This window comes from Alexandromys fortis, unplaced genomic scaffold, assembly GCF_014885135.2.
Source record: "Alexandromys fortis isolate MF-2015 unplaced genomic scaffold, M_Fortis_MF-2015_v1.1 scaffold_231, whole genome shotgun sequence".
Lineage (NCBI taxonomy): Eukaryota > Metazoa > Chordata > Mammalia > Rodentia > Cricetidae > Alexandromys > Alexandromys fortis.
The window spans coordinates 665829-675828 of NW_026068613.1; positions in this window are offsets into that span (position 1 = coordinate 665829).

Consider the following 10000-nt stretch of genomic DNA (forward strand, 5'->3'; position numbering starts at 1 on the left):
AAATATTTATTTATTATATACACAATATTCTGTCTGTGTGTATGCCTGCTGGCCAGAAGAGGGCACTAGACCCCATTACAGATGGTTGTGAGCCACCATGTGGTTGCTGGGAATTGAACTCAGGATCTTTGGTTAGAGCAGGCAATGCTCTTAACCTCTGAGCCATCTCTCCAGCCCCGAAGATTTTCAATCCTAACCATGTATGCGGTAGCTGAGTATTCTTACCGTCTTAGTAACATTCACCTGAGCCTGAAGTAGTTAGCTTGGCAAGAATTTGTATTCTCTGAACTTCCCATGTTGCAAGATTAGCAGTCCCCCAGCCTTAGCAGAGAGAAAAGACAGGTGCTGGCCCTAGTGTGCTTGCTAGGTCTGTTTGAATCTTGGCACACCCTGCTGGCAAGAAGAATTACCTAGCTGAGCTACTTCCACTACGTGGGCTCCTGTGTGAACACTGAGATAATTCACTGTTTCTAACATACGCACCTGAGATAGTTAGGGGCTAACAAGTGACCGTCCTATGCCTTCGTGGGGGTGAGATAGCTTAGGGGCTAACAAGTGACCTTCCTGTGCCTTCTTGGGGTTGGGGCTTATTGTGAGACAGCAAGGGAATTAGTCAAACTCTGCTCTGGGTGTGTCTGCGACAGTTTCCAGAGATGATGGTATCATAAGACTGTGACCTAATGAACGGACTGATCCCTTGATGGAGTCATGATATAATGGCGTAATTGGAGTGGTCCTTTTAGTGTTCCCTTTCCCCTGCTTCCTGTCCCGCTCCCACGCCACCATATCCTCCCCATCATGATGAGCTAATACACCTATGAAACAGAGGCTCAGTGAATCCCCATGTTCATGTTCTCTTGGATATTGTGGTACAGAGACGAGGAAGGCAATGAATACAGGTCTGCAGGTGCCTAACAGATGGAGCTTGGGTACCACAGAAGGGCTGGTTTTATTTATCTTTCCCTGGTGTAAGAGATCATTACTGATTTGAGGGAGAAGGGGTCTTATTGAAAAGTTTGCTTTTAATGCTAAGGTTTTAAACAACCCACTGAGACCCACTCTGGAAGAAAGCAGAGGGAAGTCATCTCTTCTTTCTTTCAAAATATGAGAATAATTCTCCTAGGAGTGACCAAGCAAGGAAGGCCATCCTTGGCTAATGAGGTTTGCAGCCTAAATGTGGGGAGAGACTGAACAACGGGAGAAGGAAGGAGCCTTCAGCAGTATGGTGAAGCTCCGTGAAAGTTAGACAGTAAAGTGTATTTTTTGTTGGTTTTGTTTGTTTTTTATTTTTGTTCTGTTTCATTTCCGTTGCTGGAAATCAAACCTAGGGACTCATGCATGGCAAGCAAGCAGGTTGTCACTGAACCCTCCTTTCCCCTTTCTTGAAAGAAATGTTTTTTCTCTTTTGAAGAAGAGGCACATTTAAACTGCTCAGATTAATCTTTTACTCACTGTAGCCTAGGCAGTACTTGAATGTGTGACCCTCCTCCTTTGGCCTCCTGCATGGCTGAAGTTCCAGGCCTGAGCTACCACGTCTAACTAGCAGGGATGGTTTGTAGTGTTGATGCAGAAAACCACAGTTCTCACCCGAGGAGAATAAGAGAGTCTATTCTGAAGCTATGTTGTGTGACCGTGATCTAGGTTTGCAGAATAAAGAACGTCATAAATCAAGACAAGTTTAAAATATATTGGTGATTGCATCAAAGAGAAAGAGAGGGGGGGATGGAGAAATGGAGAGGGAGGGAGAGAAAGGGAGAGAGAGAGGGAGACAGAGAGAGAGAGAGAGAGAGGGAGAACACAGATAGATGGCAGTTTACTTTTGTCCCTGTTGTGAGCTAAAATTGCTGGAAGAACTGTGTCTACAAAGACTGAATGACTGATTAAAACTGTAGTGAGAGCCGGGCAAGGGTGGTTTGGCGCACGTCTTTAATCCCAGCACTCAAGAGGCAGAGGCAGTTGGATCTCTGTGAGTTCAAGGCCAGCCTAGTCTACGGAGTGAGTTCCAGGATAGCCAGAGACACAGAGAAACCTGTCTCAAAAAACAAACAAACAAACAAACAAAAACCAAAGCAAACAAACAAAAAACCTGCAGTGAGACTCCGAGGTTGGAATGTTGCAAATCCGGAGGCTAATATAGGGCTAGCTTTAGCCTCTTGGATGCCAGCCACTCCTTGCCTGCATCTGTGTTATAAGGAACCAACCCCCTGTGACTGATAGGTAAAAACCTTTTGGAATCTACTAACTAGGCAGACCCCCACTCCTCCACCATTACTCTAAGGTTCTAAGAAAGACTTGTGTCGATATTAAGGCCTCAGTTTTGCACCATCTGTATTGGGTGAGAATTATTCATTCATTCGTTTGTTCATTCATTCATTCACAGACACATATAACCGGGCTGGACACAAATTGGCTATGCAGCTGAGACAGTCCCTGAGCCTCTGACCTCCCATCTTCACCTATGGGGTGCTGGGGAACGAACTCGGGTCTTTGCACATGTTAGTTAAGTGCTCTACCAATTGAGCTACCACTCCTGTTAGGCTAGAATTGAGAAGCGTTAAAAAGACATAGAAGCATTTGACCTGAGCCCGCAGAATGGCTTCTCTCTGGCAATGTTTAACACCTCAGAACGAGAATACATAAGCTCACTGGGATTGCTGGGAGTGGGTACAGCAGTTCTTAACACTTTTTTTTTTTCCCAGACAAGATAACACTTTAATTTGAGCCTCTTTCTCACCAGGAAGGTGGGGTTTGGGGGGGGAAGATCTAGTGCTTCTGCTCCGCCTGTGTCCTTGCTGAGTATCAACCAGCCCAACACGACGCTGCTTAAGAAGTGGCTCAAGTGGTATTATCAGGGGTCAAGCTGAGTGGAAAGGTCTCTGTCACCTTCTCTGCCCTTAAGTCTTTATTTAGTCTAGCTAAGAGAAAAAAAAAATTAAGGCCAAGTTCAAAAGCTCAGGCACAGATCTCTTAAGTCTATGACCTGATTTTCTTCGACCAGTATGTTGTTAGACTCTAGATGGAAGATTTCTAATTCATCCTCATGGTTTTGTTATCAAACTTGGAAGTCACAACCTGGGTTCCCAAGTCAGGTGTAGCCACCCAATGTCCCACCCAATGTCAATAAGAAGATTTTAACAAGTCAGATTAAAAGAGGAAAGCAGAGAGAGACAGGCAATGTATTTAATGTGACCACACTAGGAAGGGAAGCAAAGAGACCCAGTGAACGCCCGAGTCCCGAAGTGAAGTCAGTTTAAATAGAGGTCAAGGATAGGCACATCTACGTGGTCCTGGTCAAGGTGTGGTCATGACCACCATGGGTCTATCGCTGTCTGGGCTTCAGTCTCATCCTGTGAGGTGGTCTGATTAGACAACTGTGTGGAATCTCTTTCCAGGAAGCAAGCTCCTGCATGGCTGGTGCCTCTCCTCTCACCCATCTCTAGATTCCTGGGGTGATCTCCTATTCCCTTGGGCCCACTGTTTCCTTAGTCTAATAGACTTAGTCTCTACTGCATTTTTATTTCAGCCCGGCTGCTTACAGCTTCTTGAGCCCCCGTGTTGTCAGGAAAGATCATTCTAGGTAGGCCCCTGTTTTCATCAATGGACAGGTGCTTGCTTGGGTGGGCTGCTCTTACCAACAGGGAAAATGTGGTCCAGTCTTCTAACCAAGAATTTCTGACTTGGTTTCCCTATTTTGTCCTTTCTTTTTCTTCCCCTGAATTCATTTGTGTCTGTGCTCTGAGACATCCAAGTCATGCCTTGTTGAAATAGGAGCAGCGGGGCTGCGTCCCCAGCACCCCGGCCGCTTGGCTAGCTCATGCCCGAAATAACAACACACAAACTGTATTCATTTAAGAACTGCTTGGCCCATGAACTCTAGCCCTTACAGGCCAATTCTCGCATCTGGACTAGCCCATTTCTAATGATGTGTGTAAGCACCCCAAGGTGCGCTTACCGGGAAGATTCTAGCCTAAGTCCATCGTGGGTTGCAGCTGCCTGGGAGAGCTGAGCATGGCGTCTCTGCTCCAGCAGAGCTGTCGGGTCTCTCTCCGGAAGCAGAGCAGAGTCTGACCTCACTTCCTCTTCCGCCCAGAATTCTATTCTGTTTACTCCTCCCATCTATGTTCTAAGCTGAGGCCAAGCAGTTGGTTTATTATAACTTAACCAATGAAATCAACAGATTGATATATGACACTCCCACATCAATGCCTTCCTGTTTTTACTCATCTTGACCCAAATCTTAGCATGGGAAGAACGGAGGAAGAAAGCCAGCTGGAGCAGCTGTCAGCTCAGCAGAGTTGCTGGCCTAGGGACAAGGACCCTGTAGTCACAGTTTCATCTCCTTTGAGGCCCCTGGCTGTTCTTGGAGACCGCATATGGTATGACCTATTTACTCCTGAACTACTAAGCATCCCATCCCCTGTCCTCCATCCCTCCTCCTCATTGCCAGCTCTGACCCCAGCCAATCCCAATGTGACTGGTCAAGTGGACCTTGGTCCTCAAACCTGATCCCTAGAAGCGTGCCATCGTGCACTGTAAATACGTCACAGTTGCCCACAAGGTCCTGGGTGATGGGGAGACAAAGGATTAAAATATCTGCACCTTGGCCTTAAGGAAGCCTAGGTCACTTTCCTTAGAAGAGTGGACTCATGTGAGGAATCCCATCTGTGAAGGAACTTACTAAATATTCAAAGATGTCCCGAAAAGAGGGAAGAAATAGGCCTGGTAGCTGATGAAGTGGGCTACGTGCGGAAGGGCTAGAAGCCCTAGACAGGTTTAGTTGACAAAAACAGTTCCCAAAGGAGAGTTAATCACCCTGTTCCCTACCTTCTCTGCCATAGAGTCCTATTTTCAGTTTCAGTTCCGCACACACGGCTCTGAAGAGAATGTGGATATTGTGCTGTGTTGAAAAGAGTCAGGGATAAAGGAAAGGGAGGACTCATTCTCATCCAAGCCATCATTTGCTCTATGGCCTTTGGTGAATACCTCATTTGTCCTATGGCACTGGTCTCCTTAGGAATTGTTCCTTAGGACATGGTTTAAAAAAACAAAAAACCAAGACTGCACACACTTTTAATCTGTATGGCTGTGCATAGATGTCCACATGTGTAAACATATACATATACTAAGATATATCCGAAGAAACATACATTGAAAATTTCATAAGTTGTGATCATTCATTGAAAACCACATAAACTACCTATATTTAAGTCTTATGGAACCTTATAATATTCCTGAAAGGTGACTGACAGCATCGTCCTGTGGTCCAGACACACCCACCAACACCGTGACTATTTATAGAAGAAAACCCTGAGGGTTAGAGAGGCAAGAAAGCTCACCCAAGCCCACACAGGATGCTTCTGTCGTCTGGTGACCAGCATAGTACAAGCACAGGAAAGGTGGTTTCAGTGGTGATGGCAATGCTGCCCTATTCAAATATTTCCTTTCTCTTTTTGTATCTGGAATATTGTCTCCAATTGCAACATAGGAGGCCGAGTTCCTAGAGACGTGGGTTCTGCAGTGTGATGCTGGCTTACCTGGGGTTTGTTCCTCCTTTGTCACGAGAGTGAGTGTTGAGAAGGACTTAGCGGTGGTTAGGCGAGTATGGGAACAGTCCTCGCAAGATGCTGCGGGAGCTCCTCACACGGCATTAATTAGGAAATACTGGCCTACATTAGGCTGCAAAAATGCAAAAGCCATCTCTCACTATAATTAATATAGGTGACGTTACCAGTCGTGAAATGGTTTCTATATTTTTTCTTTAAAAGCATCTGTTAGGAGGGTAACCCACAGTTAGAAAATACACAGCAGATCGTGCGCGCCCAGGGCCAAAGACCTGGGAATCATCTTTGGTTGGCTCAGACGACAACTGCCGAGTATGTAAATAGGGTAATTCTTGATGTCTTTGTCCTGGGCCACTTTGGGATTGCTTCATCTTCCAGATTGCGCAGATGTCCCTCCCCTCTCTACCTTCTTCATCCCCGACTTTGTGTCCCAGCAAAATGAACTTTGTTCTGTTCCAAGTACACGCCCCAGGCTTTCCTACTTTCTGCTTTTGCTTAGGTTCTTTGCTCCATCTGGAATGTCCTTCTGTTTCCTGCTTTGCCAAGTTTCTAAAGATTCCAGATCCTTATGGCCTTGTACAATGTCCTTCTCTCTGTGAAATCTTCCCTATCTGACCAGATGGGAACGGTTAAAGGGCACTCGTTCTCAGCTGAGCATGTCTTTCTTCTTCTTGCCCCCCCCCCCCCCCCCCCCAGGAGACAGGGTTTCTCTAGCTTTGGAGCCTGTCCTGGAACCAGCTCTTGTAGACCAGCCTGGCCTCGAACTCACAGAGATCCGCCTGCCTCTGCCTTCCTAGTGCTGGGTTTAAAGGTGTGTGCTACCACCGCTGCTGAGTGTGTCTTTCTTTGTGTTACAGACATAAGCTTTTGTGTACATGAGTAACAGGCCATCAAGCATGCCAGGCGAGCACTCTGCCACTGCTAAAATCCCCAGTCCTAGACGTTTGCTTTCTGAAGGTTAAGTTAATGCATTTCCTTCTCATGTTCCCAGTTGGTAACAAATGACTTCTTATCCAATACCAATTTTGTCAATGGGTGAATGAATGAATGAATGAATGCTCATCTCTTGTACAAACAGCAGAATTGTGTGTAGTGTGAGGTCAAAAGATAACTCAATCTACTCATTTGTCAAACATATATTAAAACCAAGGGCCTCTGCCAAGTTTATGATTCAGTCCTTTCTTAGAATTTTTTGGTCTCTAACAAACAAACACGAATAACAAAGAAACGAGTACTCTGTCTCTAAGGAGAAGAAATTAAACCCACACTAAAAAAAAAATAAGCTGAATGGGTGAAATTTGGATTTTGAAATTTGGGTTGTGATCGAGCTTGAGAGGAGTGTATTGGTTGGGTGTTGGTGTCACCCAAATTCCTGATGAAATTGTTGAAGCTGGAGATATGGTTCAGTTGAAAGAGCACTTGCCTAGCAAGCACAAGCCCTCAGGGTCAGTACTCAGGTGTGGAGGTTCATATCTGTAATCCCAACCGTAGAGAGGTAAAAGCCAGGACATCAGAAGTTCAAGTTCATCCTTGGCCTGGGGTACATGGGGGGAAAATGCTAGCCTTCAAGACTATTAGGACATGGGATGGTAGAGAGGTGATGTCAGTTAGTGTCTGCATGTCTAAGAGCATGCTTAGGCAGACTCTTCCTACCACAGGGACCCGACCTGCAGAGGCCTAGGCCTGACCATCTTTTCGGACTGATTCAGACTTCAGTTGCAGAGCCGGGAGCAGGACTTTCTGCTGGTGACAAGCTTCCCAGTTTCTAGTTCTGTGCTATAGTAGCCTGAGCGGGCAGCGACCCAAAGGGAATTGGAGTGACTAAGGAAAAGGATTGGGACGCTGATTGTGACTGTAAGCGAGTATTACACAGGGTGCACCTTAGCTCTCCAGGACCCTTGGTGGTTGCTGTATTTGAAAGAGCATTACTCAGCCTGTGAACAGCTGCCGAGAAAGGACCTTCGAGCCAAAGGCCAGAACTGTGAAGGTTGGAGTGAGTTAGAGGAGCCTAAAGTCTAGTGGGGAGCTGGTACGTCCTACAGTGTCAGTTTGGGGTGTTCCGGGAGGAAAAGAGGAGCCTAGAATACCTTGTGGTGGGCGGGGGAGTTTCAGGAAGACCCAGCTTTGCTTCCAGGTTCGTGAAAAGGTGGGGCGGGAAAATCCAAAGGAGACACTCTGTATTCTGGTCAGATGAGGCAGGTGGAGGGGGGAGGGGAACTGCTTGTCCTGGAATCTGAACAAGCCACTTGTTTTGTGTAATTCTGACATGCCGCCCAATCCCAGTCTTCCACTCTGTAACATGGGATAATGTTATCACCCGACTAACAGATTCTTAGGAAGAGCCATGAAGAAAACCCCAGGACTCTGGGTAGGACCTGTCCCATTCTACCTACACTGACATCATCTACACCCAGGGAGAGAACCTCCTGGATGGTCCTGCTGGTTTGCCCTTTTACCTGGTTGACTGTAATGGAAGAGCTGGCTGACCAAGCAGGTGCCCTTTTCCCTACAGAGTATCAAAGTGGAGTTAAGTAACCTTGCAGGTTGCTAGTCACACGTTCCCCAGTTGGCATTTACATAAAATAATAACCTCCAGAAACACTGAGCATCCTGAGCCTAGACCGACAGACATTTCCAAGCATATTATTAGATGGGGTGGATAAAAAGCATGGGGATCTTTATCCAGCTGTGGGAGGCTCCAAACCTAACAGGTTGATTCTGTGTCTGGAGGCTAACGAACCCCCCTGAGAGAATTCATAGCTTGTGGCTCTGACGATCGGGAGAATGGATGACTTCCTTTCTTACATATTTTTTCTCATGGAGTTGGATGACCTTCTGTTGCAATGACAATATCTGGCTTTTTGTTATAGCAGCACTCGCTGTGGGCTAAGTGGGCAGTGGGCTTTAAAATCAGAGAGAATGCACAGAGAGAGAGAGAGAGAGAGAGAGAGAGAGAGAGCGAGCACTTTAATTTCTGTTCTCACCCACAGTTGCTTTGATACTGACCTTATGATTAGATCTAGGCATAAACAGATGGACTGGAAGCAACTAGAGATTACTAAATCTCACTGTTTCCTGAAGGAATAGAGTTTTCATCCAACCACTGGTTACTGCCGCAAAGGAGATTTTTATTCCGTTGCGTGGAAATGGTAGTAAGACTGAGAAAGGAGAAAAATGCATTTCTAAAGAATGCAGAGAAGAGATAGATGGGGAAGATGGCAGGAAGTAGAAAAAGGCTGCCAGGAAGATGAGGAAAGGAAGTAAAAGATGTGTGTTTGAAAAGTGGAGTGGAGCCTCAGGACGGCTGTGCTGGCCAGACCCTAAAAAGCAGCAAATTCCAAGTTTCCATTACCTTAGAAAACCTTTGTGTGAGAGGCTTCTTCACACACACACACACACACACACACACACACACACACACATAATTTTATTATTTTATGTGTATGGGTGTTTGGACTATGTGTATGTCTGGGTACCTCATGCATGGCTGGTGCTCTCTCTCTCAGATATCAGAACTGGGTCTCAGACCTCTTAGAACTGGAATTATAAAAGGTTGAGCCGCTGTGTGGGTGTTGGGAATTGAACCCGGGTCCTCAGTAAGAACAGCCGGTGCCCTTTAATATCTGCACCATCTCTTCAGCCTGAGACCTTTCCGAGTAATTAGCTTGGTACATCATGTGGCCTACCCCACCTGTACCAAGTAGGGATGTCTAGAGTTTTCACTAACAGTTTTACATCGAATAAATTCTCTCTCTCTCTCTTGATAGATGGCAGCTGGGTCACTCGTCTTGCCTCTAAATTCTTCCACTCACAGTGACTTGATGGGACACAAGGTGCTGCCTCAGCAGAAGGCTCCTCCTTGACTAGCAGTGGCCCGGGAGTGGTAGTGAGGACCCCCCACTCCCACCCCCCTACGCGCACTGTAAACAGCCCATCTGCCACTCCGCAGAGGAGCCCCAGTCTTTGATCCAGGAAGTGTTCAATGATACGCTGTGGTTCGTCCTCATTTCCTGACAAATTTCGGCCACATCTTCTTTAAATACCAAAAGCACTTTCTCTGGGAAGGCACTCAGAGATCAATATGTGTTAATAAACTTTATAAGCAGTAACTAGCTTATTTTTAATGGCACCTGCGCGTCCCTATTGATTTCTACTTGTCCTCTCTCATCAGGCTCTGTGCCCCTGGAAAGCGCACAGGGCCTGCTCTATTTATGGGCTGTTGGCATCCTGATTCCTGGGATGGATGACCTTACAGAGAAGCACCACAGCAGAGCTTCCTCCTCTCCTCTTCTCCTCCTGACCTCTAACCTGCCTCTAACCACGTTTTTATTTATCATTGTCTGACTTATTTATTTCAGAGTGAAATATGTCTTATTGGCTTTTTTTTTCTGCCCACAAAAACATTGGTTCTCATCTAACAGTTCTGCATAAAGGAAATC